At 47.3% G+C, this 18,550-nt stretch overlaps 1 pseudogene; it reads right to left on the bottom strand.

Moving 5' to 3' along the window:
• Window positions 1–11,664: 11,664 nt before the first annotated feature.
• Window positions 11,665–14,025, bottom strand: LOC132807267 (zinc finger protein 271-like; annotated as a pseudogene).
• Between the last annotated feature and the right edge of the window lie 4,525 nt (window positions 14,026–18,550).

Raw genomic sequence — 18,550 nt, 5'->3', positions numbered from 1 at the left:
CATCCATGGGGGTAAATTTGTATTTGCAGAGACATTCTATTTTTTCTCAAAAATGCACAATATACAGGCTGTTCAATCCATGTAATATTTTGTAAATTCCACTTTGGAAATAGAACCAATCTGACTCAAGATTGTGATACAGACAGACCCTGGTTTCACACCTTTAATGCATTGTCAGAGCTGAGATGTCACCTTTTCTTATAAAACTTTGAGTTATCTCAAGAAAATGTCTTTGAGGAAATTCTGGGATTTACAAATGAACGATACGAGCAGCCCATACTAAAAGATGAAAGACTTAACAATCCACGGTTTTTCGATATATCATTTCGGTGCACTGTAATGTTTTTCCATCCATTCTGTGCCTTATGATTTTATTCTCCACAATCACCTGATGAAGGAGCCACGCAGCGAGTGCTAGTCATAGAGATGTACAGCATGGAAACAGACCCTTCGGTCCAACCTGCCCATGCCGACCAGATATCCCAACTCAATCTCATCCCCCCTGGCAGCACCCAGCCCATATCCCTCCAAACCCTTCCTATTCATATACCCATCCAAATGCCTCTTAAACGTTGCAATTGTACCCACCTTCACCACTTCCTCTGGCAGCTCATTCCATACATGTACAACCCTCGACATGAAAAGTTGCCCCTTAGGCCCCTTTTAAGTCTTTCCCTTCTCACCTTAAACCTATGCCTTCTAGTTTTCGACTCCCCCCACCCTGGAGAAAAAGACCTAGGCTATTTGCTCTATCCATGCCCCTCATGATTTTATAAACCTCTCCACGGTCACCCCCCAGGATGCTCCAGGGTAAAATAAATGCCCCAGTTCCGCCCTCAGTCTGTGTAACTGGTTAAAGCTCCTTCCCATAGTCAGCTCCCTGGGACACATACACTCATTCTGTGTAACCAGTTAAATCTCAGTTCACTGGTGGTTCCTTTCTGAGTGCTTCTCTGCTCACACTGATGTCCAGTACCTTTTGAAGCAGGTCGAATGGATTTCTCTTTCCAAATTCAACCCCTCCCCCCCAATGATATTGAGTGACCCTGTCAGATCTCGTTATGGAATTTGCAGATCCTGCCCTTCTGATACCCTGTCAGCAAAGTTGAAACAAGTCATCACTTTCCGTACCGAATAGAAATTCTGGTTTATATTGTATGTGTCTGTGGGTTTAAAGTACTAACCCAGTAACATACGACTGGTATAATTGATTTAAAATACACAGGAGACGTGAGGAAGGAGATGTCAGGACCTGGCACACTCTGAACCCTAACAGGGTGTTCCAAGTGGTAGTGAAAACATTTCAAAATGAAGTGGATGGTCAGAAACACCGTGCTTCTGTGGAAGCACAGAAACAGTCCATCTCATCCATGCTGACTAGATATCTGAAATTAATCTATCCTGTTTACCAGCACTTGGCCCATATCCCTCTAAACCCTACCTATTCACATACCCATCCAGCTGCCCTTTAAAAGTTGTATTTGTGCCAGCCTCCACTTCCTCTCGCAGCTCATTGCACACACGCACCACCCTCTGTGTGAAAAAGTACCAATCTATGCCTTCCTCATCCCCCGTTTGACCTGTACTGATACCTTCGGGGATCTCTGAACTTGGACAGTAAGGTCCCTTTGTTCCTGAGCACTCTGTAGTGATCTATTATTTATTGCTTACTTCCTTCCCAATTAAGATGAGGTGTTGTCCCTCCAATTTGATTCGTTGTGGCAATAGAGGAGGCCAAAGATGGTAATGTCAGAAAGGGAGTGGGAAGGGGAATTGAAATGGGTGGTGACTGGGAACTCTGGTCGGCTCTGTCGACCCAGATATGATGCTCAGTGGACCATTCCCCAAGTTTGAGGTCAATCTCTCCGATATAGAGAAGACCACAACTGGCAAACACATGGCAAATGCAGTTCCACAATATGAAGTTATAGCCTTTGCTGTGGCAAAAATGTAGAAAGGAGGTGCATTGTTTAAATGGAGATGTAATTGGATGTGGAGAATGTGAGAACTGCAGATGCTGGAGATCGGGGTCAAAAGGTGTGTTCCTGGAAGAGCACGGTAGGTTAGGCAGCATCCGAGGAGCAGGACAGTTGAATTTTCGAGCACGAGCCCTTCATCAGGAATGATGTGTGGATGGACAAAGGGGCCTCAGTGTCCTTCTACACCAGTCACTGCCAGTTGTCAGACAGGTGCAGCAAGCAATCAGCAAGGCAAGTGGTATATTAGCAACAGGAATTGAGTTCAGAAGTAGGAATGTCTTCCTGCAGTTAGGGGGTCATTGAATATATTCAAGGCTGAGTTCATCTGATTTTTGAACAACAAAGAAGTGATGTTTGTGGGGGAAGGCAAGAACATGGTTTTAAGAACAGTTCCAGAGTCATACAGCACAGAAACAGACCCTTATGTCCAACTAGTCATAGAGATATACAGCATGGGAAACAGACCCTTCGGTCCAACTCGTCCATGCCGACCAGATATCCCATCCCAATCCAGTCCCAATTGCTAGCACCTGGCCCATATCCCTCCAAACTCTTCCCATTCATATACCTGTCCAAATGCCTTTTAAATCTTACAATTGTACCAGCCTCCATCACTTCCTCCTACAGCTCATTCCATACATGTACCACCCTCTGTATGAAAAGGTTCACCCCAAGATCTCTTTTGTTTCTTTCTCCCTGTCACCCTAAACCTATGCCCTCTTGTTCCGGAACCCCCCCCCCCCCCCGCCCCCCCCCACAGGGAAAAGATTTTGCCTATTTACCCTATCCATGCCCTTCATGATATTATAAACCTCTATAAGGTCACCCCTTAGTCTCCAACGCTCCAGGGAAAACAGCCCTAGTCTCCCTTTAGCTCAAATCCTCCAACCCTGGCAATTTCCTTGTAAATCTTTTCTGAACCCTTTCAAGTTTCACAACATCTTACTGATAGTAAGGAAACCAGAATTGCACACACTATATTCCAAATGTGGCCGAACCAATGTCCTGAAGAAGGGCTCATGCCCGAAATGTCAACTCTCATGCTCCTTGGATGTCGGCTGACCTGCTGCGCTTTTCCAGCAACATATTTTCAGCTCTAACCAATGTCCTGTACAGCTACAACATAACTTCCCAAATCCTATACTCGGAGAATTGGGAAAGTTTTCAAAACCTGCAAAAGACAACTGGGAAAGGATGGAGGGACAAACCGAACCTTTGAGGGTCAGCTTGGAGGCATCAAGGACTCGGGACAGGGGGTGGGGATGACCCCAGCTATGGGCCACGTGTGAGCAAATGGTTCCAGATTGATTTACGATATCTGGTCGGTACAGCCGAGTTGGACTGAAGGGACTGTTTCTGTGCTGTATATCTCTATGACTCTGGCTTTCCACTAACGTTTGCCACGTCAGTATATTCAGTTTCTCTCTGGTGTCAGTGTTAAGACCTTGATGTCTCATTTTGCTTCCCCTTCCCAGGGATGGTAACCATTTTGTGTCTGGTTGTTCCGAAAGAAGCTGCGTGGCAGCTTCATCCTGAATTGACCCACATTTTATTTGCTTCCCAAAATCAGACCTGCTCACTCTCAGCGTTCCCAGTGTTGGGAAAGATATTCACTTTCAGGTGGAGGTACCCAAAATTCAGAGAGACATCAGTCTTGATGTTTTTGCTTCTCTGCCCCTGTAAGATCCTGAATCAGCACCTTCAGGAGAATGAGTTAGAACGGAGTGAGAACAGAGGGAGAGAGTGGGATGGTGCTTTCAATTTTGTGGAATAATAAAAGAAAAGAAAATTCCACAAAGTAGAATTGCTTGTTTAGAGTTTCTACCCTGGGACTGACAGTGGTGACTTTTGTAATCTATTTTTACAGCGTATTTGAAGATCTGACGGCAGAAGTTTCTCAATCAACAGATGAAGGGCTTATGCCCGAAACATTGACCCTCCTGCTCCCCAGATGCTGTCTGACATCCCCGTGCTTTTCCAGTGCCACGTTTTTCGACTGACTCTCCAGCATTTGCGGTCCTCACTTCAACATCAATGTCTGACAGTCACTCAATCCACCAGGACCGCAACGATTTTTGACTGTGATTTCTGTGAGAGGGATCAAAGCTTTTTGGTTCCTATCTGAGTATGTTTTCAGCATCAGTGGGACTGGATGAGAGACCCCACTATTGCAGCACTGAGTGTGGAGCCTGAAAAAGTTATACAGTCTGGGAAGAGGAATTCACAGCGGGTAGGGGCTCTACACGTGTTTGTGTGCAGCTGAAGCTTCGGCCATGGAGAAACCTGAGGAATCCCGCCCTGCAGAGAAACGATGGAAGTGTGGCGACTGTGGGAAAGGCTTCCGTTTCCCATCTGCCCTGGAGACTCATCGGCGCAGTCACACCGGGGAGAGGCCATTCCCCTGCCCTGTCTGCGGGAAGGCCTTCAGACATTCCTCCCACCTGGTGGCCCACCAGCGGGACCACACGGAGGAGAGGCCCTTCAGCTGCCCAGAGTGCGGGAAGGCCTTCATGTTTTTCTCTGCCCTGTTGGCCCACCGGCGAATCCACACGGGGGAGAGGCCATTCAGCTGCTCTGAGTGTGGGAAGGGCTTCAACTATTCCTCCGACCTGCTGAGGCACCAACGGGTTCACTCAGGGGAGAGGCCCTTCAGCTGCCCCGAGTGCGGGAAGGCCTTCAGCAATTACTCCAACCTCCAGACCCACCAGCGTGTGCACACGGGGGAGAGGCCCTTCAGCTGCCCCGAGTGTGGGAAGGCCTTTACCCAGGTCTCCACCCTGCTGAGGCACCAGCAGATCCACACGGGGGAGAGGCCGTTCACCTGCCCTCGGTGCTGGAAAGGCTTCACCCGCTCCTCCCACCTGCAGAAGCACCAGCGAGTTCATGTGCCATCGCAGGAGGATTGAAGAAGTGACGGCCGAGTCCCATTATCGATTGGACTATCAACCCGGTTCCGTGGATTCCTGGGTTCGAATCCCCCCATGACAGATGGCAGAATTGGTATTCGGTCAGAAATGTGGAGTTCAGAATCTAACGATGAGACCATTTCAGGGAGGGGGTGGTTCGGAGGAGAAAGCCCCCATCTGATTCCCTCTCTCCCTTGTTAGGGAAGGGAACCGCCATTGTGGGAAAGGATTCACTCGGTCGTCCCAGCTGCATCCTTTACCCAGTCTGGCCTACACGTGACTCCAGACCCACATCAGTCTGGTTGACTCCACACTGCCCTCCCCCCACTGGCAAAGGAGCGGGGAGAAACTTACTAGGAGAGAGCGAATGGGTTGAAATTGCTGAGTGAGGCAATACTTCCTCCGGGTGACGGCTGTAACAGGGACCCAATTACAAAGGCACAACCTGGTGCTGCCCAATAGTAAAGACATTGGGGTGTGTGTGAAGTGTGTGGGCTTTGACCTTGAGCTGTTTAAAAAGCTGCTACTTTGTCTATGCCTTTTTGCAGGCGGGATCTGAAGCTGTCACAGTAAAGGTTACCTGAATTTACCACGAGGAACAGACTCTCATTGAAAACTTTCAGCTCCAAGAGGTTTTTTGTTTAAAGCTGCTCCTTTCTTTCAGCCTCCTGCAGAGTTTCCAATGTCATGTATCAGATGGAGCGGTGAATGAGTAGCTAGTATCATTAGAAATTGTAAATCTTTCAGGTACTGCGTTGCTTCATGAGCATTGTAAAGTTTACTGGCAGCACCAGGAGGTGTGGGCTGTGGTCACTAGAAATGATATGGAGGTGTCGGGATTAGACTGGGTTGATAAAGTTAAAAAAATCTCACAATACCAGGTTATTGTCCAACAGGTTTATTTCGAAGCACTAGCTTTCTGAGTGCTGCCCCTTCATCGGGCAGCTGTGGACCAGCATCATAAGACAGAACGTATCTCAAAAGATCAGTATCATGCAACTGATCGAATATATTGAACAAGCCTAGATTGCTGTCAAGTCTTTCATCTCTTAGAATGGGTGCAGGTTTTGGTTCATTAACGAGTAACTGCCAGAACATCTTTTAAGTCACATTCTTGAGACGACTTAAGGTTTTATAAAAAAGATAATATCTCAGCTCAGACAATGCATTTAAAGGTGTGAGATTTGAGTCTGTTAGTATTCCAATCTTGAATCAGACTGGTTCTATTTCCAAAGGAGGAATTCATAAAATATTACATGGATTGACTGCCTGGAAATTGTGTGCTTTTTGCGCAAAATTGAATGTATCTGCAAATAAATTCTGCCAATACAAATTCACCCCAAAGAATTGTGTGTGCGTGCATGTGAGTTTGTGTGTGAGAATGTGTACATGCTTGGTAAAATGTGACTGTGATGGAGAAAAGCCTGAGAGAGTATTGGGGGGAAAAATGTGCATGTCTGAGGGGGGAGCATGTGTGAGAGAGGTATTAATACAAGCAAGGGGTTACATTTTGCTAAAACAAGGAAGGGCAGCATTGTCCAGATAAGGTTAGGGCCCTGGCTCATGTTATAGAACAGACAGACGTGGGGGGGTGGTGTTCAGGTACATAGTTCTTTGGAAGTTGCATCACTGGTAGACAGGGCGGTTAAGGTGGCATTTCGCAACATTGCCTTCATTGTTCACACCATTGAGTATAGGGGTTGGGACATCATGTTGAGGTTGTACAGGATGTTGGTGAGGCCACTTTTAGAGTACTGAGTACAGTTCTGGTGGCCCTGTCATAGGAAGAATACTATCAGAGAGGGTTTGGTAAAGATTTACCAGGACGGTGCTAGGACTGGAGGGTTTGAGTTGTAAGGAGAGGCTGGGACTTTATTCACTGGAGCACAGGAGGTTGGGGGGTGACTTCATTGAGATTGATAAAATCATGAGGAGTGGAGGTAAGTGAATAGAAAATGGCATATTACTTGGAGGAGAGAGATTTAAAAGGAACCTGAGGAGCAACATTTGGAAAGTGGGTGGCTTTGTCTGTGGAATGAACTTGCTGAGGATGTGGTAGATGTAGATATAATAACAACATTGAAACAACATTTGGATGGGTACATGAATAGAAAGGTTTAGAGGAATATGGGTGAAATACAGACAAATGGGACTGGTTTAGTTTGGAATCCTGGTCGGCCTGGACGAATTGGACCGAACTATCTGTTTCTGTGCTGTCTACCTTTACTGAAACCAGTTGAATTCTGAAAGGGACTTGACAGAATAGATGCAGATAAAATGCCCCTTTGTCGGGATTCTATGACCCTCCCCACAATGTGGAAGTGGGCCATTCAGCCCCTCTATCTCACTCTGGCCTTCTGAACAGTATCCCACCCATACCCAACTCCTTATTTGTTATTTCCCATGACCAAGCCACCCAAAACTGTACATCCCTGGTCAATATGGGTAATTTAGCAACGTCAATTCTCCCTAACCTACACCTTCTCAAGAATGTAATTTAAATGCAGAGCTTTTCAAAGAAAAATGTCAATCTGACTCAACATTGGGACACAGACAGAATTCACACCTATTCACCTATTCCTGATGAAGGGCTTATGCTCGAAACGTCGAATTCTCTATTCCTGAGATGCTGCCTGGCCTGCTGTGCTTTGACCAGCAACACATTTGCAGCTGTGATCTCCAGCATCTGCAGACCTCATTTTTTACTCGAAGATTCACACCTATTGTCTCTACTTATAAACAGGGCAACGTCTCTTCGAAATGTAGATTCATTTAGATATAACTGCGTCACTTTACATATTAAGATATCCCTTTGAATGTGCCACATCCCTTTGAAATGTAATCTCGTCCATTTACATCTCTGTATTTGCAGAAATAGCCCGTTAAAATGTCCATGTCCCTTTAAAATGCAGATTGCCCCCTTTAGATATGAGGCCGTTCCGTTAGATGTCGGAATATCTGTTTAAATGGAGCCGTGAGCTTTCCCAATGTAGACAGGGCTCCTCGAAACGTGGCAGTGTCCCCCCTGCAGCTGCAGAGCGAGACAGGAGAGTTTGTTTTTGTGAATGAGCAGTTGTAGCGCGAGGTGGCTGTTGCTTGGTGACGGTGAGGCTCCCCCGGCCCCGCCCATCCCCCGTGCAGACGTCACGCGGGGGTGAAGGCGGTTGGGAGGAGAAGTCGCTCGAGCGGGGAAGCGGCGGCCGTTAGGAAAATGGCGCCGTGCGGCCCGGGGCAGACCCCCGTCACTGGTCACCGCCGCCTTCCTGGCGCAGCTGCTGTGTCACGGCCACACCGGCCGGCTGTGCAGCAGGCAGGAGCCGGTGACCATTCTGGAGGCGGATGGGGTTAAGGCCCTGCTTGGGAACTGGTCGGCCGCCTGGGTGGTGGAGTTCTACTGGTCGTGGGGCGGCCCCTGTGTCAACTATGGGGCCACCTGGAAGGTACTGGGCCCGGGAGGTGAAAGGTGAGGCAGGTTGTGGGGGGGACGGAGGGGAAGGAATGTGGGGCCTGTCCTGTCATAGTCACATTTTACACTCACTTTCCATCTGCTTTTACTGGCGCTTGTGCTGTTTACCCCTCACTGTTTTATTAATCCTTGTGCTGTTTACCCCTCACTGTTACTTGTGCAATTGCTGAGGGTAGTGTGTAAATACTAGTGAAGGATACTATGCACCAGCATGTATATGTTCCTCAGTTATTGAAGGGACAGGACCTGTTGAGAATGGTTAGTAAACCATGTGGTGTACTAAGCCTTGTTAACATGGAGATAGTTTGTTATTTGTCAAAGTATACTTTTCATTATTTAGAGTCATAGAGTTGTACAGCTAGGAAACAGATCCTTTGGTCCAACCTGTCCATGCCGACTAGATATCCTAAATTAGTGTGAAGAGTGTAGTGCTGGAAAAGTACAGCAGGTCAGGCAGCATCCCAGGAGCAGCAGAATTGGTGTTTCGGGCATAAGCCCTTCATCAAGAATCAAAAGATTCTCCTGCTCCTCAGATGCTGCCTGACCTGCTGTGCTTTTCCAGCACAATGTTCTCCACTCTTATCTCCAGCATTTGCAGTCCTCACTTTCTCTGAGTTGATTTCAACTTCACTATGAAGTCTCTTCCAAGGATACCTACCTTAGAAGTAGTTCTCCTCCTCTCTCTCTCTGTACCCCCCCCCAGTTCTCTTCTCTGCTCCTCAGATGCTGCCTGACCTGCTGTGCTTTTCCAGTATCCCACACTCGACTCTGATCTGCAGCCCTCACTTTCTTCTTGAGTTTATCCACCTCAGTAGAGGTAGATTCATATCCAGTTATGACCTGTTCAATGCTGGTCCAGGCTCGAAAGACCAAATGGCCTACTCCTGCTCCCAATTCTCACTGTGTCCAGGACATCAACAGTGAAAATGGAGGGAGAGTGTGTGGGATGGAGATTCAGCTGAATTGGATGGGCCATGCTGAATTGCCCATAATGTCCAGGTTAGGTGGGTTAGCCATGGGAAATGCAGGATTATAGTTTCATAGTAGAAGAAGCAGGAGTTGGCCTGCTCCACCATTCACTAAGATGATGGCTGATATATCCATCGGTTCGGCTCCTCCTCACTACATTGTCGCAACTACCCTTAATTCCCTGACCAAAAAAAGCCCATCCACCTGTGTCTTGAATATGCTTAATGAAGCTGCCTCTCTTTCTTGGGCAGAGAATTCCATAGATTGACTACTCTCCGGGAAAAGCAGTTCCTCCTTATCTCTATCCTAAATCTACTCCCCCTCAACTTGAGGCCTGGTCTCATCCACCAGCAGAAATGACTGGATAGGGTAGGTCTTCATCCCCACAGTGCAATGAATTCCCACTTTCCACCAAACTCCCAGATGTACTCCCTCACTCAGTTGCTGTCTCACAAATGAAAGATTTCATTGTAACTTCTTTTGCTCTCAGTAAGGGCAAAACATCTTGGAAAGCTGCTCTGAAAGTCCAGTCTTCACAACCACACTTCTGCATCCACCGAAGACAATTCTAGTATTACAGCACAGAAACGGACCCTTCAGCCCAACTCGGTGCTGACCAGCTATCCTAAATTAAGTTTGTCTCGCTTGCGCATGCGCATTTTCTTCCTGACACCGGCAGTATGCGCTCTGGCGACGCTGACAGAATTTAAGTGTCCAAATGCCAAGTGAAATAAAAATAGAAGAGATTCACAATTTTTTTCCCCCGGTGATATTTATCTTTCCAACACGCCTCATGATTTTATAATTCGAAATAAGGTCACCTGTCAACCTATGGTCGTCAATAAGGCGACCAGAACTGTACTCCTTATCTAACCGTGGCTTCACCAATATTGCAAACCTCGCAAAAATCCTGGACAGCTTCAACATGATGTCCCAATTCTTACACTGAACGGCTTTAACAATGAAAGCAAGTGTGCTAAATGCCTCGATCACCACCCTGTCTGCCAATGCCGCAATTTTCAAAGAATTATGTACCTAATTTGGAGATGCTGGTGTTGTACACCTCAGTCCAAAGTTAAAATTCACGCAACACCAGGTGATACTCCCAACAGGCTCATTTGCGAGCGCTGCTCCTTCATCAGCTGGTTGTGTCTTATGATCCTGCTCCACAAACACCCAATGAAGAAGGTCGTGCTTCCAATCTGATGATGTGTGAATTTTAACTTTATGTACCTGAACTCTTCCACCCCACCCCATGTCTCTCTGTTCTACAAGACGACGCAGGGCGCTACCATTAACTGTACAAGTCCTGTCCGTCCTTGTTTTAGTAAAATGCAACTCCTTGCCTTCATCTGTTACTCTCTCAGACACACACAGACACATCTAATACTCACACCGTCTCACAGGCTTATACTCCATCAAACACACACTTCATTAACATGCATGCATAAACTCGCATGCACTCACAAGTCTATGGAGTGAATTTGCATTTGCAGAATTATATTTGCAGATATATTCAATTTTGCTCAAAAAGCACACAAACTGCAATATTTTATGAATTCTTACTTTGGTTAATAGAACCAGTCTGATTCAAGATTGGGATATAGACTCGAATCTCACACCTTTTTTGCAGTATCTGAGCTGAGATGTTACCTATTTTCATAAAACCTTAAACCATCTCGAAGGTGAATTAAAAATAGTTCAGGGGTATACATATTAACGAACTGAAACCTGCAACCCATGGTAAAAGATGAAAGACTAATCCACAATCTAGATTTGTACAATGTATCCTATCAGTTGTATGACACTGAGCTTTTGCTCTAAATTCTGTGCCTTATGATCCTGCTTCACAGCTACCTGTGGAAGGAGCAACATTCTGAAACCTAGTGCTTCCAAATAAACCTGTTGGACTTTAACCTGGTGTTGTGTGATTTTTAACTTTATCCACCCTCATGGACACAGCCCAAACCTCCTAGCGCTGCCAGGAAACTGTACAATGCCGATGACATGATGTCATACCTGCACTCCTGAAAAATTTACAATTTCCAACAATACTGGCTACTCATTCACTGCTGCAACCGATACACAACATTGGAAACATAGTACAGGAGGTTATAAGAAATGAGCACAGCGGGTCAGGCAGCAACCGAGGAGAAGGAACATCAACATTGCCCGAAATGTCAATTTTTCCTGTTCCTCGGATGCTGCCTGACCTGCTGTGCTTTGCCAGCACCACTCTAATCTCCAGCATCTGCAGTTCTCACTTCCACTTGTAAGAAATGAGCAGTTTTAAAACCAAAACCTATTGCAGTTCAAAGCTCTCAATGAGAGTCTGAGCTCGGTGGGAAGTTCAGGTAATCTTTATTGTGACCCAACTTTGTTACAGCTTCAGAAGCTCCCAGCAGAAAGGCGTAGCAAAAGTAGCATTTTTTAAAAAATCAGCTCAAGGTCAAAGTGCACACACCCTCTCCAACCCCTCACTTTCTTCATTATTGCTCACCACCAAGTTGTCCCTTTGTAATTGGATCCTTGGTACAGCCTTAACCCGGAGGAAGTATTGCCTCACTCAGCAATTTCAACTCATACCCTGTCTCCAAGTAAGTTGGACGGGCAGTGTAGAGTCATCCACACTGCTGTGGGTCTGGAGTTACGTGTAGGCCAGACTGGGTAAAGGATGCAGCTGGGACGACTGAGTGAATCCTCTCCCACAATGACAGTTTCCTTCCCTAAAAAGGGACTGAGTGAATCAGATGGGGGGTTTCTTCCACCCCCAGCCCACCGTCAATGGTTTAATCGTTAGATTCTAACCTCCAGATTTCGGACCAAATTCCAATTCCACCATCTGTCGCGGTGGGAATCGAACCCGGGAGCCCTGGCATTGGGTTGATAGTTCAGTCGGTAATGACGACCGTTAGTCCTTCAATCCCCCTGCAATGGCCCATGAACTCGCAGGTGGGAGGAGCAAGTGAAGGCCTTCCCACACTCTGGACAGCTGAAGGGCCTCTTCCCCCATGTGGACCCGCTGGTGGGTCAGCAGGTCGGAGGAATTGCTGAAGGCCTTCCCGCATTCAGGGCAGCTGAAGGGCTTCTCCTCTGTGTGGACCCGCTGGTGCCTCAGCAAGGCAGAGGAATCACTGAAGGCCTTCCTGCACTTGGAGCAGCTGAAGGGCTTCTCTCCTGTGTGGATCTGCCGGTGGGTTAGCAAGTTGGAGGCTTGGGTAAAGGCCTTGCCGCACTGGGAGCAGCTGAAGGGCCTGTCCCCCGTGTGGGCCCGCTGGTGGGTCAGCAGAGCAGAGGAATGGCTGAAGGCCTTCTCGCACTCAGGGCAGCTGAACGGCCTCTTCCCCCATGTGGACTCGCCGATGGGTCAGCAGGTTGGAAGCCTTGGTAAAGGCCTTCTCGCACTCAGGGCAGCTGTAGGGCTTCTCCCCCGTATGGACCTGCTGGTGGGTCAGCAGGGTGGAGGCCTTGGTAAAGGCTTTCCCGCACTCAGGGCAGCTGAAGGGCCTCTCCCCTGTGTGGACCCGCTGGTGGGCCAGCAGGTTGGAGGAATTGATGAAGGCCTTCCCACACTCGGGACATACGAACGGCCTCTCTCCCGTGTGGATCCGCTGGTGGGTTAGCAAGTTGGAGGCCTGGGTGAAGGCCTTCCCGCACTGAGGGCAGCTGAAGGGCCTCTCCCCTGTGTGGACCCGCTGGTGGGTCTGCAGAGCAGAGGAATGGCTGAAGGCCTTCTCGCACTTTGGGCAGCTGAAGGGCCTCTCCCTTGTGTGGATCCGCCGGTGGGTCAGTAGGTTGGAGGCCTGGGTGAAGGCCTTCCCGCACTCAGAGCAGCTGAAGGGCCTCTCCCCTGTGTGGACCCGCCGGTGGGTCTGCAGGGTGGAGGCCTGGGTAAAGGCCTTTCCACACTCTGGGCAGCTGAAGAGCGTCACCCCTGTGTGGATCCGCCGATGGGTCAGCAGGTTGGAGGTCTTGGTAAAGGCCTTCCCACATTCAGGGCAGCTGAAGGGCCTCTCCCCTGTGTGGACCCGCTGGTGGGTTAGCAGGTTGGAGGAATTGATGAAGGCCTTCCCACAGTCGGGACAGGAGAACGGCCTCTCCCCCGTGTGGATCCGCTGGTGGGTCAGCAGGTCGGAGGAACTGACAAAGGCCTTCCGACACTCGGGGCAGGAGAATGGCCTCTCCCCGGTGTGACTGCGCCAATGAATCTCCAGGGCAGACGGGACACAGAAGCCTTTCCCACAGTCATCACATTTCCAACGTTTCTCCACGGGATGGGATTCCTCAGGTTTCTCCATGGCCGAACCTTCAGCCGCATACAAACATGTGTACAGCCCCTCCTGGGCGTGAATTCCTCTTTCCGGGCTGGATAACTGTTTCAGGCTCCACTCTCCGTGTCCTGCAATAGTAGGGTCTCTCAGCCAGTCCCACTGATGCTGAAAACGTACTCAAACAGGAACCACAAAGCTTTGCTCCTTCTCACAGAATCGTAGTTGAAAACAGTTGCGATCCCGATGGATTGAGTGACTGCCAGACATTGACGTCAAAGTGAAGACTGCAGACGCTGGAGAGTCAGAGTCAAAAAGTGCAGCGCTGGTAAAGCACAGCAGATCAGGCAGCATCCAAGTAGGAGTAGGAGAGTCGACGTTTCAGGTAGAAGGCCTTCATCTGTTAATTTTGAAACTTCTGTCTTCAGATGTTCAAATACTCTGTAAAAAGAGATTACAAAAGTCATCACTGTCAGTCCAGTGTGGGAATTCTGAATAAGCAATTCTGCTTTCTGTGGAACATTCTTTTCTTTTCACAATTCCACAAAATTGAAAGCACCATCCCACTCTCTCTTCCCCTCTGTTCTCATTCCACTCTAACTAATACTCCTCGAAGTCGCTGGTTCAGGATCTCACAGGGGCAGAAAAGCAAAAACATTAAGACCGACATCTCTCTGAATTTTGGATAACTCCACCTGAAAGTTAATATCTTTCACAACATTGGGATACTGCTGAGAGTGAGCAGGTCTGATTTTGGGAAGCATAAATAAAAGTTTGTGACAATCCCTTCTCTGGAAGCAGGCCACTCGGCCCAAATATTCCACACTCCCTCCGAAGGGTAACCCAGCCACACCCGTTCCTTACTCCTATTGCTCAACATTTACCCCCAGATTAATGTGCCTAACCTGCACGTCCCTGGGCACTATGTAATTTAGCACAGTCAATCCATTCTAACCTGGACAAAGTTAAAAATCACACAACACCGGGTTATAGTTCAACAGGTTTATTTGGAAGCACTCGCTTTCAGAGTGCTGATCCTTCATCAGGTGACTGTGGATGAATAAGATCATAAGGGCGGCACGGTGGCTAGCACTGCTGCCTCACAGCCCGAGAGACCCGGATTCAATTCCTGTCTCAGGCAACTGTATGTGGAGTTTGAATTCTCCCCGTGTCTGTGTGGGCACCCTCCAGGTGTTCCAGTTTTCTCCCACAGTCCAAAGATTTGCAGACCAGGTGAATTGGCTATGCTAAACTGCCTGTAGTGTTAGGGGAATGGGTCTGGGTGGGTTGCTCTTCGAAGGGTCGGTGTGGACTTGTTGGGCTGAAGGGCCTGTTTCCACACAAAGTAATCTAATCTAAGACACAGAACTTAGAGGAAAACATTATAGTTTCCTGCCACTGAAATGATGTATTGAACAAACCTGGATTATTAAGTCTTTCATCTTTTAGAATGGGTTGCAGTTATTACCATGTAAATCCCAGAAATTCTTGTAGGTCACTTTCTCAAGATAACTGAAGATTTTATAGCAAAATGTGACATCTCAGCTCAGCCAATGCATTAAAGGTGTGAGGTCAGAGTCTGTCTGTGTTCCAATCTTGGGTCAGACTGGTTCTATTTCCAAAGCAGAATTTACAAACTATTACATGGATTGATTGCCTGCAGATTGTGCATTTTCTGAGCAAAATAGAATGTGTCTGCATTTATCATTCTCCAAGTTCAAATTCACCCCCATGGACTTATAAGTGTGTATGTGCATGAGAGGGAAAAAAAGTCTATTTCTGTGCTGTATATTTCTGTGCCTGTTTGATAACAGTCATGATTTGGAGATGCTGGTGTTGGACTCGGGTGTACAAAGTTAAAAATCACACAACACCAGGTTATAGTCCAACAGGTTTAATTGGAAGCACACTAGTTTTCGGAGCGACGTTCCTTCATCAGGTGATAGTGGAGGGCTCAATCCTAGCACACAGAATTTATAGCAAAAATTTACAGTGTGATGTAACTGAAATTATACATTGAAAAATTGATTGTCTGTTAAGCCTTTTATCTGTTTGAATACAGTGATAGTTTCACTTCTTTCATGTGTAAATCACAAAACCTTTTTTTTAAAAAAAAGTTGCATTCTCGGGTTAGCATTCTCAGGACAGGCAGCAGAGAAAAGTGGCCGAGCAGAGGCCGATAGCTAAGTTCGGTACCCATAGGGAGGGCCTCAACCGGGACCTTGGGTTCATGTCACATTACAGGTGACCACCATTGCACTATACACACACACACACACACACACAGGCACTCCTATACACACATACGCACACACAGACACCCACACACACCCTTACATTCACCCCCTCACAGACTTAAGACACTCTGCATTCACTACACACACACACACTTTCTTACACTCAACCCCCAACCCAGACAGACAAAGACCCACATGCACACATATAACGTCGATTTTACTGCTCCTCGGATGCTGTCTGAACTGCTGTGCTCTTCCAGCACCACTAATCCAGAATCTATTATAGTGACATGTTACACTGACTTTACATCTGTTTTTACTGGGGCTTGTGCTGTTTACCCTCACTGTTTTTTGATCCTTGTGCTGTTTACCCTTTGCTGTTACTTGTGCAATTGCTTAGGGTAGGGCGTAAATACTAGTGAAGGAGATTATGCACCAGCATGTATATGCTACCCAGTCACAGAAGGGACAGAACCTGTTGAGAATGGTTAATAAAGCATGTGATGTACCAAGCCTTGTTAACATGGATAGAGCTGAAAATGTGTTGCTGGTCAAAGCACAGCAGGTCAGGCAGCATCCAAGGAACAGGAAATTCGACGTTTCGGGCCAGAGCCCTTCATCAGGATATAGTTTGTTATTTGTCAAAGTATACTTTTTATTATTTAGAGTCATAGAGTTGTCCAGCTCGGAAACAGATCCTTTGGTCCAACCCGTTCATGCCGACCAGGTATCCTAACTCAGTGTCAAGAGTGTAGTGCTGGAAAAGCACAGCAGGTCAGGCAGCATCCGAGCAGCAGGAGAATCAACATTTCAGGCATAAGCCTTTCATCACGAGGGTGGGTGGCGGGGGGGGGGGGGGGGGGGGGGAAGGACTGGGAAGGGAATTGGGGATGGGAAGGGAGGTTATTTGAATTGGAGAACGCAATGTTGAGTCCTCTGGGCTGTGGACTGCTCAGGAGGAAGGTGAGGTGTTGTTCCTCCAATTTGAGGCTTGGTTTGTCTTGGCAACGGAAGAGGCCAAAGATGGTCGTGTTAGAGAGGGAGTGGGAACGAGAACAAAAACAGGTGGTGACTGGGAAGTCCGTACGGCCTCTGCAGACCCAGCTGCAATGCCTGGCTAACCATTCCCCAAGTTTACGCTTGGTCTTTCCAATGTAGAGAAGACCACAGTTGGCAAACACATGGCAAATGCAGTACCACAATGTGAAGTCATTGCTTTTGTTTAAATGGAGATGTATTAGGATGTGGAGGAGGTGAAAACTGCAGATACAAGAGATCAGAGTCAAAATGTGTGGTGCAGAAAAAGCACAGCAGGTCACGCAGCATCCAAGGAGACTCGACGTTTCGGGCACAGCGCTTCATCAGGAATGACGTGTGGGTGTACAAAGTGGCCTCAGCATCCTCCTACACCAGTCAATGCCAGTCATCAGACAGATGCAGCAAGCAATCAGCAAGAGGAAATGAGGGATATCTCCCTGCAGTTAGGGGGTCCTTGAATATATTCAAGGCTGAGTTCATCTGATTTTGGAACAACAAAGAAGTGGATGTTTATGGGGGAAGGCAAGAAAATGGTTTTACGACCAGTACAGAACAGTTACAGAGTCAGACAGCACAGAAACAGACCCTTCAGTCCAACTAGTCCATGCGGATTGTGTTCTCAAACCAAACTAGTCCCACCCGCCTGTGTTTGGCTCATATCCCTCCAAACCTTTCCTATTCACATACTTAATCAAATGTCTTTTAAAACATTGTAACTGTATCTGCATCCACCACTTTCTCTGGACATTTATCCCACACATGAACCACTCCATGAAAAAACATGGTGCCCCTGAAGACTTTTTAAAATCTTTCTCCACTCATGTTCAAAATTTGCTTTCTAATCTTGAAACCACCACCCGAAGGAAATGACACCTGCCATTCAGCTCATCTATCCATCCACCACGCCCCCCCCCAATGATTTTACAAACCTCAATAAGGTCACCTCTCAACCGTCTATGCTCCAGTGAAAAAGTCCAAAACTATCCACCTCGATGTCGGTAGATCCACATCCAGTTATGATGAGTTCAATACTGGTGCAGGGTCAAAAGACCAAATGGCCGACTCCTGCTCCCATTCTCTCACTGTGTCCTGGACAGCAAGAGACCATAGGACATAGGAGCAGAAATTAGGCCATTCAGCCCATCAGGTCTGCTCATACCATTCAATCATAGTCAATACGTTTCTCAACCCTATTCTCCCCCTTTCAGAAAAGTGAAAACCGAGGGAGTGTGTGGGATGGAGATATTTAACTTCTAGGGAATAAGAGAGGAAAGAGAGTTCACTATAAATTAGAATTGATTGGATTGGCCGAGCAGTGGCAGATGCAGTTTACTTTAGAGAAATGTCAGGTTTGAATTTTGGTCAAGCAATCCAGGCCGGACTGACACAGTTAAGGGGAATGTTGCAGAACAAAGAGACCTTGGAGTGCAGGTTCATAGTTCCTTGAAAGTGGAGTCTCAGGTAGACAGGATAGTGAAGATATAGGAAAGAACTTGTGAAACTTTGAAAGGGGTTGGAAAGATTTACAAGACTGTTACCAGAGTTGGAGAGGATAGATAAGCCAGGAAAATTTTCCCTGAAGCATCAGAGGCCGAGGGGTAATCTTGTCGACATTTATAAGGGACATGGATAAGGTGATGTGGAAAATGATCAGAGAACTAAAGAAAGGGACAAAGAGAGAAAATAT

Source organism: Hemiscyllium ocellatum (genome assembly GCF_020745735.1).
Source record: "Hemiscyllium ocellatum isolate sHemOce1 chromosome 27 unlocalized genomic scaffold, sHemOce1.pat.X.cur. SUPER_27_unloc_12, whole genome shotgun sequence".
Classification (NCBI taxonomy): Eukaryota; Metazoa; Chordata; class Chondrichthyes; order Orectolobiformes; family Hemiscylliidae; genus Hemiscyllium; species Hemiscyllium ocellatum.
The sequence above is the reverse complement of the archived record's forward strand: the minus strand, read 5'-3'. Positions and strand labels throughout refer to the sequence as shown.